Consider the following 16,260-nt stretch of genomic DNA (forward strand, 5'->3'; position numbering starts at 1 on the left):
AATTTCCAGTTTGAGTGTATGAGTAAATTCTGACACCATTTTCCTAGTCCTTTCTCCAAGAGCTCCCTCCACATTTTGTTCAAATAACTAGCTACTGAGCAACATGACTGAGATTTCCAGGCCAAGTTATTTAACAGAGGGACAAGGAATTGGTAACTAGGAGGCTATATAGGCAGCAACCAAGCTGGTGATTATAGCAATCATGGCTGTTTCAGTTCTCACCATATCACATCTTTTAAACCTCCTGTCAGAGTCCATTTCTTGCATTAAATCTTTGAAGTGATATCTTGTAATAATCAGAACATTTTTGCTAAATCCCTTCTGCATTCTCTGTTGTTATGCTTTCTGCCACTGTCAAATAAAATCTGAAATTAGTTTATCAAGGGCAATAACTGAAAATGAAGTTGTAGTATATAGCCTTGATGATCATTGAGCTTGGAGTCCCATAGCATAATAATACACATTGGAGCTTTAAATAACAGAAATTTGGTTTTTGCAGTTTTGTAGGCTGGGAAGACCAAAGGCAAGATGTTGACAAGATGGGCTTTCTTTATTTTTTTTCCCATTAAGCAGAAAAGCAAGAAGTTTATCGTCAGATAAGGAGGAGGACAGGATGGGGAGGTTTCATTCTAATGCCTCATCTCTTGGATTGTAGGTGGCTTCTGTCAGGCTGTGTGCTTATATGACCTCTGTTTGAGGGGAGAGGAAAAGAGCATACTGAGGGATAGTTATTCTAGCACAGCAACATTATTTTCTTGTTATTCTCAAAGATTCAAGGAAGGTCTCATTATTATGTTCCCACTTCTCCCAGGTGCATGTACACAGTTTATTGCTCTGGGTGTCATGGCCAGCCTGTTGGCTGTGGAGGAAGAGTTCATAATGATCCTTCTATTTACAAAGCTCTTTCATACAAAGTTCAAAGCTTTGAGCAGACCATTCCACATGCTAAAATTTTCTTGCTCAACAGTCACTTCTAGAACTAGTATATATGTGGTTCTTATATCTGTGTAAGGTCTTATATCATTTATCAGCTTCCTTCAAACAAGCTGTAACTTAAACTTACATGCACCGAGGATCTTCTTTGTTGCAATGCCTATTTGGGTTTCTGGCCTAATATCTTAAAGATAAACCATACTGGTTATGAGCAATTTCATTAACTTTATGATGTCCATGGATAGAGAATGGGGTATTCCTGAAAGGGCACAGTTCAGGGTCCTCTGTAATCATACTAACACACACTCCTTAATGAGCATCTGGAGGAGCCAATAGAGAAGATGAAGTATTTTTACAAATTACAGGTTTGCTCCCACTCAGAGGCTGATCTAAGTCTGTTTCTCCTCTGCACATTTAAGAATTTGTGGTCTTTAGCTTTCCAGTTAAACTTAATGTGTCAAATGCAGTTGGGTTCCACATAGGCAGGATCCCAAATGGATTTCTTCAATCCTATGCCTTCCTCTAATATTGGGATTTGCTGCATTAAAATATTAATCATATGTAAATCCCATATAATATATAGATTTGAATGATTCATCTTCTTATATCCTGACTGTCAATGATGCCTTACAGAAACTATTTAGGGATTGAGGAAAAATAGGGGATAACAGAGGTAATTTACATGTGGTTAGGTTCCTACACAGTGTCCAAAACACAGCAGATATCCAGACTGTTTTGGTTTTCCAACGATGACAGTAATAACTGTCATCTTTAAGCCAGGTCTGATTGCCAATTGTCATGTGAAAAAATAAAGCCAAAAAATCTAGAATGCATCCATTTATATTTTCCCTGTGATTTGGATGATTCATAAGTATGGGTTCATATTTTCATCTCTTTTTAATAAACTATTACTTAACCACCTGGTTTAAACTTAAGAAGAGACATTTTTGTTACCCTCAAACTAACTATCATTAGGTTGCAGTTTATTTTATTTTTTGCACTTATTATATAAGAAGTTGGCTCAGAAAGGCCAACTAACTTGTCAAGGTCACACAGCTCCAAAGTGTTGAAGTCTCCATGGCTCAGTTTGCAGGTATAAAGTAATTATTATTAAAATTGCTTTTCCATTTTGCCATTTAAATAGCCACCTTTTCAAGTGGGCCTAAATAACTCACTTGATACCTAGTGAAATCAAATACTACCTCAGTTCCTGAGCTGAGAGGAAGAAAGGTGACAGGTGGTACATGAATTTTATAAACTGTAGGCGGGCATAGATTAAAGTCATTGATCAACATCATAGAATAAGTCCGCTAGTTGTCTTTGCAATGAGGAAGAGAAATTTGCATTTCTTATTTCCAGGACAATAATTGTCCTGCTGTCAGGATGCTGTCACATGCTTGGTGCTGATTTATAATGCTGAATCAACATGACTTTCAGGTGGCTTTTCTGCAAAGCAGAGGGGGTCTACCACGTATCACATTTGGAGGGAGCTAATTCTACCAAGTTAGCTGTGATTTATGGCCCTGCATCCATGCTGCGTTCCTGACAAACTGCATGTTGAAAACAGCAAGGAGGGGGTGAGTGGAAGAAACTGATATTGAGCATAAGGATGTAGACATACTTGGAATGTATAATCTTGAACTTGGAATTAGGGCTGTCTGGAAAGGAACAGTTAGGGAAAGGCTCCAGGTGATTCTTGACTGCCCAATTGACTGTCAAGAAACAAAAGCCCAAACTTGATGCCACTGAGAACAATGTACTTGAAAGGAAAAAGGCACCGGCTGATCCTATAGTTGCTGCAGGTGTGTTCTCTGCAATCATCTATAGCTCTTGGGAATGGTACACTGTAGATGCATTTGTAATGAGCTACTTACTATAAATATCTCTGACCAGCTTTGCCATCAGTCCTAACATGACCAATTAAGGCAGAAACAAACCAAGCAACAAACAAAAAAGGGGGTGCTCATCATGCCTGTAGAGACAGAGACAAATGAGACTAGTTTTTGAATACTATTTCCTTGGTTTCCTTAACTAAGTTTCTTAAATATCTGCGACTCCCTCTACTTAAAAATCACAGGCGATTGTTCAGAAGAGAACATAATGGAAATAGCACATTCTACCTACTGCTCTTTTAGGAATGGCAGTTCCTAAAACAATAGCAGCCTACTGTTTTATTTCTTGAGTGCCCAGGACAGATTTGATTTTTTTTAAAGATTTATTTATTTATTCATACAGAGCTGGGGTACAGGCCAGAGATGCAGAGGGTGGGAGGATTCACCAGAGACAGAGTGGAGAGCAGAACAGGCAGATCGATGAAGTACACTGCTGAGGGGAGCAGCGGGTGGGCCAGGAGAGGTCTGCTGCTCCATGTGGCTTTCCTCCGGGGCAGGCGGGAATTGAACTCATGTGGAAGTGGCTTAAGCTTCTTAGTGCAGTGCTTTAACCCGCTGCGCCACCAGGGAGGGCCGTCTCTCTCTCTCTCTCTTTTTAAGATTTATTTATTTATTCATACAGAACTAGGGTACAAGCCAGAGGTTCAGGGGTGGTGAGAGGCTTCACCAGAGAGCAGAACTGGCAGATAGATCCACGAAGTACACTGCTGTGGGGAACAGCAGGTGGGACGGGAGAGGTCTGCTGCACTATGTGGGTCACCTCCAGGTCGGGGGTTGAACTGGCACTGAAACAGCTGCGGCTAGCTTGCAGTGCTGCATCCTAACTTGTTGCACCACCAGGGAGGGCCCATATTTGATTTCTGTTGTCTCTCCCTGAGCCCTCTGTCCAGGGTAGTGATTACCACAGAGTTGAAATTCAGTTAGTATTAAATTTGAGGCTGATGGCAGAGGGAACACATGGGCACAAGTCTTAGGAATTAGTACTAGTAGGAGATGAGAAGGAAACACTTGTTTTATAAGCACTCCACAGATGAATATTGTCAAAGAAACATGAATCAAATCCATTAGCTATGAAATATTGACTAAATCCAGTTTACTTCTTTCCAAGTTACTTGCTAAAATATGACCTACCTTATAACTGTGTGGTAGTATAGGTAACAATAAATAGTAGGCGCTAAATCAAAGATAAGTTGATTTTTGTTATTAATAGTATTGTTATTATTATTATTAGTATTCAATACCAGAAATTAAGCTACACATTTTTTTATATTGTATTTAAACTTTTGTTGACAGCCATCAGCTCTCAACTATAACGTTATTCTTTATCAGAAACATTTTCTAAATTTTCATGACAGTCATTTAACTAATTATTTATCAAATAATTATTATGCTCTTACCTCATCCTAGGTGGTGTTCTAAGGGACTGGAACACGATGGTCAACAGTATTAATCATAACACCAACTGCAATGAGTGCTTAGTATGTGCTAGCAAGGTCCTGTGCTAAGTACTTTAAATATTTTTACTCCATTTAATCCTAACAGCCCATGAGTTATATGTTAAATTCTTATTCCAACTAGCTGATGGCTGTCAACAAAAGTTTAAATACAATATCAAAAAATGTGTAGCTTAATTTCTGGTATTGAATACTAATAATAATGATAACAATACTATTAATAACAAAAATCAACTTACCTTTGATTTAGTTCCTACCTTTATAAATAAGGGGGAAAGTTAAATAATTTGCCTAGTGTCACACAGTTACCCAGCGTTGATGCCAGAATTATAATCCAGGCAGCTGAATTAATGATTTTGTGTACTTAATTTCAGTACTTGTTCTTAAGTGCTACAACCTGGAGAAGAAAGAAGTTAACCAACAGATTAATAAGTGCATATATATATAATAACATTTCAGGGAGCAGCAACTATCACTGGAAATGATATCAGAATTTAGAGAAAAGGATGAGCTAATGCGGTAATCTTGGCAGTGAATATCTGTGAGGAGGGAGTACTTGCCCCAAACTCTGAATAATAAAAAGAATAATGTATGGATCAAAGGGAAAAATTGTTCAGGAAAAAAATAGTAAATGGAGCAAGAAGACCTAGCATCATGAACTTAGTAGCTTTTAGATTTTTGCAGTGAAAAAAAAAAGGCAGGCAAGTTCACAAAATTTAACATGTATTTTTTGTTCATATTATATATTTGTGGGTACCCCTACTGGAATGCCATACAGGAGAGTGAGAAAAGAATAAGTTTTACCAGAAACATGAGCTATAACTCCTGCTGCAAAATGGCATCCCTAATAGTGGGGAACGGAGTGGTGCTCCTGGAATGTCACCTGGCACAGACAGATGTGAGGCCTCCATAAGTTACTTGCTGTCACAGCACCGCATTTCTCCAGGGGAAAAAACACTAGCAGAGGAAAAGGCTAGTCTTCTCAAACACTGGAAAAGCCAGATCCTAATCTACATTGATGCTTGGATTGGGGAGCTGTCAAACCTGTCAAACCCAAACAAAGGGCAGTCAAATAAAGGGTTTCAAAATGTGGTCACAGTCCTTGATCTCTGTACCAAGAAGAGGGGATTCACTGACAGAGAGTTCTGTCTACATATGAGTAGTGGAGGGAGCAGAGTAAGGATGGGAGAGACTTGTCTGCAAATAGTGAAAACTTACACTGGGCTATAATTCTGGTCATGGTATTAAAGGCTAATCATTTAAGATCGGGAGGCTTGGGCTTCCTATCTATAAGATAGAGATGCTGTGCCTCTGAAAACTGCTTCAATAAAGAATCAAATACTAAGGGGGGCAATACTAGACATACAGTGTCCACTAGGCTTTCCTTTCTGGCTATAAAATTTTCAACCTCTAACTTAGATAGGGAGATCAGGAGAGTATAAGATTTGCTATCACAGAAACTTAAGGAATCCCAAAGATAACTGTAGTGGAAACTGCATTCTGTGTTACTCTAGAATAACATCCGCCACATTAGATATAACCATACCTGATGCTGACTATGTGTTGGTTTTCTCACCTTGCGATTTTCCTTTTGTTATACTAAATAAAGAGATGAGTCTCACACCTTTTCACTCTCAGGCTTCCTGGGATTGGTATCCCTTCCTGTAAGTCAAAATAATAAAAATGAAATCCAGAGAAAGATAGAACTTTCCTTGCAATAAAATGCCTGCAAGAGTCTGTAATAGAAATCTCAGAGGTTACTGGCACTGTCCATATTAGAAACACACCAGGCAGCTACCTAATATAATCATTAAATTTTCTTAACACCCTACCACCTGGCCAAGGGCTGTAGTAGCCTCTTCAGATGGAGAAACTTTGGCAGCAAGGGCATCAGAAAGGACAAAATTGCTACCACAGTAAAGGAAACTGCTCTGCTGTGAAGGAAAACAAAACATTATAAAAGGAAGAGGTTCAAATGGCTTTCTCCCCCCAGGGCTTTAACAGACTTGAAAATGAAAGTTGGTGGAATTATCAAGTGAGGAGGACAGAGACTATTGATCTGGAGGAGCGAGAAGGAGAAAAAACACCCAATGAAGTCACATTACCAAAGGCAGCCGTATAAAACAAGAGAGCAGGGCAATTTTAGAAGTCCAGAGGAAGGAGGATAATGAAAGATAATAAATGCTTTTTACTTCACAGAGAAGAGGAATGAAACAGAAAGTAGTAGGGATAGTAGGGAATGGGCATGTGGATGCTTATAGCTAGACAGCCTCCCTTGTTCCTGTTGGAATAGCTGCTAGAGAGAGCTTTCCCTATGCTGGTGAAATGCTTGTTACTGATGGTAAAACAGATCCCACGCTAACTCTGCCTTACAACAAATTACCTATGTGACACAGGTTCATTATCTGCTCACATTAAAGTTTGTGAAGTATTATTTTATTTATTCAACACAAATTTATTGGGCATCTACCTTGTGCTAGGCAGTATGTTGAGGGACTAAATAGTACATACTTTACAAGAGTAATAAAGATTAAAAGACACAGCATATGCTACATACTGACATGGAATAATAACTGAGTCACCAAGTGTTTGCTATGTTCTGAGCACTATTATAATTACCTGATATTTCTAAACTGCTTTTGTGTAGGAAAGTGACATAATCCATTAGATGTTTACCTAGTATAGTTACCAGTATCTAAAATAGCCACCATTTCTTTAATATAGGTGAACCAGAAGCACTGTGGAGACTGATGGGGAAGGAGGATGACTAATTTAATAAGATAAATCAGAGAAGACCTTGAGGTGGGAAGATAGTGGATATATTTAATAACTGTTTAGAATGGGAAGAATGGGTAGGTAGCTATGGTTTTTACTACTTTTCTGATTTAAAAGTTTTATAAAAGTGAAAATGATACAAGGGTATAGCTTCATATACTTTTTTTTTTTGTATAGATGTTTATGGGGGGCAGAGATAAATCTTTAGAAGTTAAATTGCAGTGTTTAAAGGTTTTCACATTTAAAATTTTTATACACAACTTGGCCCTCAAGCAAAAGCAATAATTTTATACTCTCACCAGCAGTGTTTTCCTAGCTTTGTGGACAAAGAGTATTACCAATTTTTTCGTCTTGCCAAAAATAGTAAAAGCCATAATGATAACAATAGTTGACGTTTATCGAGCACAGATTATATGACAATCAAGTTACTAAGAGATTTTTCAAAATCAAACTGATCCTTCCAGAAACACTAACTGCCATCACTGTTATTTCTACAACATATATAATAAGAATGAATTGTTGAGGAGTGAAACAGTAATTTCTGAGTCTGGACTGTTAACTTCTTAGATGTCAATTTATCAGTTTAACAATTAAGACATTGCCTTATTTAAATTTATTTTATTATATAATGAGATTAAACAGATTCAATTGTATACTTTCACTTCTATTATTTATAGTTTCAACTAATGGCCTCATATTCTGTTGGGAGATTGTCTATTTCATTCTGACTTCTAAACTCTGTACTATTTCATTTGGTACACATACGTTATCCCAGTTGATCATTTGCTTTTTAAATTGATTTCTCCTTTGCTGGAGAAAGGTATTGTTTAATATCACAATTATTTGTTTTCAATAAAAAAGTTGCTTAATAAATATTTGCCTTCATAAACAGAAACATAAAATGATATTTTAAAACTTATGATAATGAGAATTAAAAATACAAATGAAAGAGGAGATAATTATTATTCTATGCTAAAACATTCAAAATGATTAGATAAAATGTAATGTTAGCATCAATATTTTTCCTTTGAGGTTGACTATATTCAAAGTCCACAAAACTTCTGTGTCCAGTTGAAAAGAAAAACTCATTTATTTCTTCCTCTTACATAGGAAAACAAATAGTTCTTCACTACCCATTTTTCTTCTCTGTGATTCTTCTTTACTACTCACACAAAAGATTTCACTGTTAGTCATCAAACGTGTTGAGGATTTCCCCCACATCAAACAATTCTGCAGCACCAGTTTAATCTCCTACAATTTACTTCAGTTCTGATACTGTCTTCCTGAAGTATTGTCACATCCTTTAGGTTAGGGGCACAGTCCTACAAAACTGTCATCTCCTCCTCCACCTCATACACTCACAGATTTTAGTCATATACGCAGGTGGTTATCACTTGTGCTTCTGACAAACAGGTTATAGATGGAGAATTCCAGTGATCCTTTCCTTGGATTCGATTAATTTTCCCAGAACAATCCACAAGACTCAGGGAAATATTTATTTATGTTTACCAGTTTATTATAAAAAGCTTATGGCATTGAGATGGAATAGATGACCAGGGAAATGTTTATGTAAAGGGTATGAAGCTTTCATACTCTCCACCTGACCTCTACCAACCCAGAAGTACTTCAAACCTCATAGATTTGGGAATATTTTGGAGGCTTCATCACATAGACATGAAAGATCATTAATAAAATGTTCAACCCATCTCCTTTCACAAGCTATTGAGGGTGTGTGCTGCAAATCCCAAGTTTCTATTATGATTTGGTCTTTCTAGTACCCAGCCCTCATCCAGGAACCCACAGATAGTTGCCTCATCAGGACAAAGGGGATTCTTGTTACAATGGAAACTGTAAGGATTTCAGGAGCCCTGTATTAGTAACTGAGCTGAGATACCAAAAAGTAGAAGAAAAGATGTTCTTTGTATTCTTATCACCCAGAAAATTATAAGGGTTTTAAGACCTCTGTATAAAAAACCAAGGGTGTGTGTTTGTGTATATGTATATGGTGTCTATTTTTTATAAGTCACAAATCACATCAGTTGGATGGATTTTCACCTCTTTTGACCCTCACATATATACCACTTGATAAACATGTATTTATTTTTCACTACTCCAGAAGTTTTTCACATGCTTTTCTCAAGTCAATACCCTTTAGATTAGCTCTGTCTACTGTATGTGTTTGCTTTAATGAAACATAATCCACATATAGCAAAATAGATTAAGTAATATAAGCTCAAATGTATACCCTTTTGGATAACACCTATTATCCAAAACAAGACAGAACATGTTTCCATCAATTCAGAAGTTCTCATACCTTCCCAGTCAATCTCCCTTTACTGGTAAGCAGTATTCTGACTTCTGTCATTACATATTAATTTTGCCTGGTTTTGAAATTCATCTGAATAGAGTCATATAAGATCTCTTCGTTGGTTCAGTAAGACCAATATCTTGGTCTTACTTGAGACAGAGTAGATCACAGTTATTTCTTCCTTTTAGCTGTAACAGTCTCCTTTCTAAAATAAATTAACTATCAAGTTCTCTGTGCTGTACATTTTATTTGTTTCAGATTTTTCATTGTTTTGATACAGAGACTATGAACATTTATTCAAATGTTTAAGAATTTAATAAAGAAGCACAACAAAATACATATACCAAGGAAAAATTATCCCCATTAAATCAGCAACAACTAACTAGAAAATTATGAAAGAAGTTCCACTTGTAATTGAGCTAAATTATCTAAAGTAATCATGGTTGAACTTAATAAGAAATGTATTAGTTCTTTGTAAAGGAAAATGTAACATTTTATTGGAATAAATTAAGAGGCAGAAATTGATGGAGACTGTGGATACTTCAGCTAAATATTACAAAGATGCATAGTAATTTCAATTTACCTTAGTAAATCAACACAAATGTGACCTCCAAAAATAGTTTTGATTTAAATATCCTAAAAGTAATCTGGAAGAAATGTAATGGAAGATGCTGAAGGATATTTTACCAATAGAGGTGACAATATTTCAGGGATTGATGTTACTGCATTTTATATATATAAGGAAGTGGGAGACTATTAAAGTTAAAAATGAAAAAGAATTCTTGACATTTATACATACATACATACATACATATATATATATACACATACATATATATATATATATATATGACAAATAAGGTAAAATTTTCTAAAATTGATTAGAAAGGAATATCTAATATTTAACACATAAATAGTGTTACTTTCACAATACCTTCATAAATCAACAAAGTTAGATCTCAGTATAAGTGACATGTGGTGTACACTTTGGTAACCAAATGTTATGGAGGAAGATCACTAGGGGAAGGGGAAAATGAAGCTTTAAAATGAACTTATGTAATTTTAGTCTACTATTCTGAAAGTGATAATGGTTTGATAGAACCATTAGCATCAATAGAATTTTGATGGATGTAGCAGAATATGTTAGTCAGGATAAACTAAGTTATGCTGCAGAAACAAAGGTATCATCACCTAGAGGCTGGATGAAGTGTTTATTTCTCATCATTAAGATCTGTCTGATGAAGGTCTCAGGAACATTCCAGAGTTTCTGACTTCCCTGTGGAGTTCTCAATTTCAGATTTTGGGCTTCCTGCAAAAAATGTTTGGATTCAGATTCTATGAGTACTTGATACAGATTTTCCAAAGTGAGCACATTAGAGTTGAGCAGATCAGAAAGGATTATCAGAAAAAGGATGAATACATATTTCCAAGAGGAATTGTCTGGAGATCTCTTTGCTATGAACTTATAGTGAATAACAAGAATTAAATACATCACAAAAATATAGTCCAAAAAAACCACTTTTTCCATTCTTAAAGTGTTAGGGGCGTAAAAGGCTACAATGACTGTATATAGTCAACAAATCCTATAAAATTGGCTATTTGGCCCTTTTCAGGAAAAGTTTGTTGAATCTTGGATTAAAATACAATAAGTGTTCATTTTGCTCACAGCTTTGCAATTGGGGCATGGTTTTGTGGAGGCAAGCTCATCTCTTTCTCACTTAATAGCAACTCAGAAGGCTTGACTAAACCGAGAAAATGTGCTTCCAGATGGTTCACTGACATGACTAGCAATTAGGTGCTTCCTCTTCACTGGGGTCTCGGTTGGGCCAGAGCATCAGGGGCTTTAGTGTGTCTCCATGTGGCCTAATCCTCTTAGTATAATAGCTCTTTCTGAGGGCAAATGCATTAAGAGAGACATAGGCAGGAAGTGTGTTGTGTTTATGACCTAGCTTTGGCAGTCGCATAGATCTCCATTCTTCCATAAATTATTAGTCCGGTGATCAAGAGGCCCACCAGTAATTACATAGAATTAACAGTTTCCCACCAACCTCCACACAAATTAGTTATTCATAATCCCACATTGGTTGGTGGTCATGTGTGACTTCTTTGGTTCCCCTAAACTCTGACTTGCTTATAGCAAGACCTTAGGAGGAATCATTAATGTCTTATCTTTCTTCCAACTCTCTCTTATAGACTTTCACTTGACTATTATGAAATAATTCCCTTATCATGTAGAACTTACTGTAGTTCTGCTTTTCTGGTTCATATCTGGTTGTTTGCCATGACATGCTTTATATAGGCTAACACTCTATATACAATAGGCAACATTATCATGTAGAGTTATCTAAAATACTATAAACAAAAACAAATATTTATCTAATGAAACAATATAATTAACATATAGTAAGGTCAATTATAGTAACATCTTTTTTCAGGAATGCAAAGTTGGTTTAACATGTCAAAAATAATTTAATATAGTTCCCAATATTAATGAAATTTCTGTAAGTTGATATAAAGAAATTAGAAAATCTGATTAAAAACTAGACCAAAAACTGCATCAGGTAATTGTTGAAAAATGACAAATATGTATGAAAAATTGTTGTAATTCTTCTATTATCAAAAAAATGCAAATTAAAGTGTAAAAGAAGATGCAGTACATATCATAAGGATTAGTTAAATTAAAAAAGACAGTCAATTGCAAATTTTTGTGAGCATGTGAAGCAATGGGAGTTCTTGCACAGCTAGTGGGATTATAAATTATACAACTGCTTTGGAAACTAATTGACATTATCTCCTGAAGCTAAATACATACTGCACTGCACACTCGTGACTCATTGATTCTACTCCTAATTATCTAATCAATATACATATATAATATATGCAACAAGAGACATCTACATGGATGTTCATCACAGCACTGTTTATGATAGTCCCCAAATGAAAATGAATCATATGTTTATCAGTGGAGAGCAGAAGGAGTTATTATATATTTATATGATGGAATATTCTTTTACAATAAAAACAATTGCTACTCTATACAATAATACAGCTAAATTTCCTGAATTTATGTATAAGAAAATAATTCAGACAGTATGTGTTTTGCAAGCTTCTATTACATTATATTTATATTTGCAATCTAAATTCATTTTATGAGCATGAGTTATAATTTTAAAACTAAAAGGTAACAAATGTCCAGGCAGAGTTTTCAAAGAGCTTGGAAATAAATTTATTTGTCTTATGTTGTCACCCTCCTTCCCCTAGTTTAGTAGGAAAGAAGGAGTGGTCCAATTGTTCTTTGTAAGTACTTAACTCTATGTTAAGATGTACTGGTTGCTGGAAATACAATTAATTCAGGAATCTTGATCTGGCCTTGGTCCATTATTTAAATACTTTTTCCTTGTCATAACTTTCTTTTTCCATAACTTTCATTTTATAATATAATTTGAAACCAGTAAGTATATTGCTTCAGCTTTGTACTTCTCAAGATTGTTTTAGCTATTTAGAGTCTTTGTGGTTTCATATAAATTTTAAGATAAGATTGTCTACTTTTGTGAAAAATGTCTTTGGTGTACTGATAGGGATTATTTTGAATCCCTATCAAAATAAGTGATCCCTGTAGATCACTTTTCATAGAATGAACTTTCTTACTATCTTAATTCTTCTCGTTCATGAACACAGATTAGCTTTAATTAGTATCTTCAAATTTTTATCAATGCCCTATTGTTCTTAATGTATAAATATTTTACTTAAGTTTATTCATAAATATTTTTTTCTTATGCTATTGTAAATGTGATTATTGTCTTGATTTATTTCCTGTAGTTTCAGGGTATAACACTAAAATCAGTAGTGTTTATTTATACCAGCAATATTTAATAAAAAAGAGATCTTTCTCCTTTTTCTCAGATTTCTTGAAAGAAAAACATGCATTTTCCCCAATTTCCCTTCATACTTTAACAGTTTTTACTCTGACTTAAACCTGCATTTCGTCTCTACTTTAAAATCATCAAGTGAGTTCCATGACCCAATTTCAATATGTATTTGTTTTTACCTTAGTTATTCATGGAGTTTCCCCATATGTTGAATATAATCCATTTATTGAAACCTTCTTGCTTGCTAATTTGAATGCTCTCTCTTTTGATATATCTTGTATTTCTTTGGACCCAGCCCAGATACTTTAAACAGTTCAATATCTCCTATGTGAGCTTTGACTGTTTCAGTTCTTTAGCATTAGTTGTAGGTGCTAATCTTTTGTCAATCTGCTTTCTTTCTTTTGAGTTTGCAGGATCAAGTAGTACTAAGCACCTTGAAGTACCTGTTGCTCCCCAAGTTTTATCACTAGCCCAGGCTTTTGTTCTCATCCACTGACTCCTATATCCAGATACTTTATCAACATCCCCACTTGATGCTCTAAAAAGAATTTTAAACTTACCTGTTCAGAACTAAAGTCATGAACCTTTGGCTCAAAGCTACTCTGCCTCCCACATTCCCTTTGTTAGTGATTGTCATCCCTCTTTTCACTTCCCTCTTACATTATTCAAAATCTGGACAACTTTACCTTTTAATAATTTTTAGAATCATTGGGGAAATTAGTTCAGTGTTCCTCTCAGTGGCACTATAATAGCTGAAAAATATATGTAATGTGCTGGGGTAGGAAATAAAATGGAAAATCTGCCTCTGAAATAAGAAAAAAAAATTGATATTCTAATTTATTTTAAAATTGAGTTCTTGCTATTGAGTTCTAGGAAGTGCTTACCTTTCCTCAGGGTTTTTTTGTCCGTCTTTTAATATTTTATTTCCTTTTTATTTTGATAATTAAGTAATTCAATTCCCAGATTGTGACTCAGTTTTCTAGATTGCTTGGCTCTAGAGATCAACTATATGATGTTGTTCATAGGTTGTATTTACTGGCATTTTAGATAGCTTCATAATATAGAAGTAAATGAAATCTGATCATGACATAATATTCTGGATCAGAAACATTGTGAACTTAAAGGTAGGTGCATGGGAATAGTTTCCAAACCTCTACAACATACACTTATTTTAAGAAGCAATGGTTTAATGATAATTTGAGGCATCTGACAGTTTAGTATTTTATATTTAGTGTTCTGAGCTCTGAGCTTCCAAAAGTTGTCTCCAAAGAACTATGTTCTTTTATTTAAATGGATATACAGGTGAATCCTGCTTAATGATGTTTCCAGGGACATCAAAATTGCTGTTATATTCAAATCTTAAAGTGGAAAGCAATTGTAATAGTTTACTGAATATGTGCACTGTGGGTATTTATTTCTATCTCAAGTTATATTTATAAGATATGGTGCCTGCACATTATTTTGTGCATATATATGTATATATATATACACAAAAAAACATACACACACACACACACACACGTACATTTCTCTCTATATATACTTATATTTGTAGCAAGAATTAGAATTGCATTCAAAGCTACTTAACCTTACTTTCTACAAATCACAGTATTTAGTTTTCCAATACAATGTCCCCCTAATTAATAATGTCAATAACTATGACGGCAATAGTGCAGTTATTGAAAAGCTTTTACATTCAAGGCACTTTGCCAAGGAGTTGACATATAATATCATTAATTTTCACAGAATATCAGTGGAGTAGGGGAAAAAACGCACTTAGAAAAGTGAAATAATTCTCCCAAGGTTCTATACAAAAGTGTCAGAGCCATGATTTGAGTTCAGCTATGGCATTCTGACCCACAGTTTGCAATACTAACTTTCAGCCTTCCTTATCTGCAAATTATTGTTCATTCTCACCTACAAAAGATTGTCCACTTTCTTTTCTTCTTTTTTACTTTCACTTTTCTCTGGCTTGTATACGTACAACTCCACTAAATCTTATTTTTATGTGGACCAATGAACTTCACATTTCCAAACCTGGTTTTTTCTTCTTCATTCCATTTCTCAACAATCTCATCCTCTACCATGAATCTAAATGGAATTTTCCAATGAATGGTTTATTTTTAATTGCCTATTTAATTTGTTTATTTCATTAATTCATAGAATTTTATGTAACATCTGTAAAATCTAGTAAAATCCAGATCTATACCTTTACATAATCTACATATTCTACTAAATTTCAGATGTGTATATAAGTCACTGCCTGAAATTTTAGCTTGGGAATCTAATAGACATCTCAAACTCAGCATACAGAAAGAACTTTTGAATTCCATTCTCCTTCCTCAAATTTGTTCTAACAGCAGAGTTATCCATCTCAATTGTTGACTGCTATATTTTCTTCACATTACTCTGATTAAAACCTGGAAATCTCCCTGGACTTACTGGTATCTTTTATATATACTCCGTCTTCAGTGTCAGAAAAATCTTCCTGTGTTTGCATTCAGAATGTATTCAGCACCTGACAACATATTACCACTTACTCTGCTATCATCCTGACCCAAGGCAACATTTTCTACAATAGTGTTATAAGTGAGTCATCTAGGGTACAACACACATAACATGCATATACACACACACACACACACTCTTACCTCTCTCTCTCTCACACACACAAAATGAACCCACCCACGCTCTCAGATTAAATAATGTCTCAAAATATATCTTAGAGAACAAGGAGTGATTTCCAGAAAGAAGCATGATCATACATAGCACATTTGACTTGGCGACAAGCATAAACTTGTTCACTGTTTGAAAATGATTTGAACAAAATTTTAACTTTCCCAAGCTTCAATTTCCTCAACTTTATCATAAAAGGCAATAACATTGAAACCACAAGTGAGGACTCAGGAGGATTAAAAGTGTTTAATTATTATTATATAATAGTTTATTTTTACATCATTTTTCCATCTCATTTGCAATCCCCGTGGGCTTCCCATCACCAAATCACCCATGTGCCATCACCATAGTCC

Source organism: Condylura cristata, unplaced genomic scaffold, assembly GCF_000260355.1.
Source record: "Condylura cristata isolate star-nosed mole 26May11 unplaced genomic scaffold, ConCri1.0 scaffold00011, whole genome shotgun sequence".
In the NCBI taxonomy this organism is placed as follows: domain Eukaryota; kingdom Metazoa; phylum Chordata; class Mammalia; order Eulipotyphla; family Talpidae; genus Condylura; species Condylura cristata.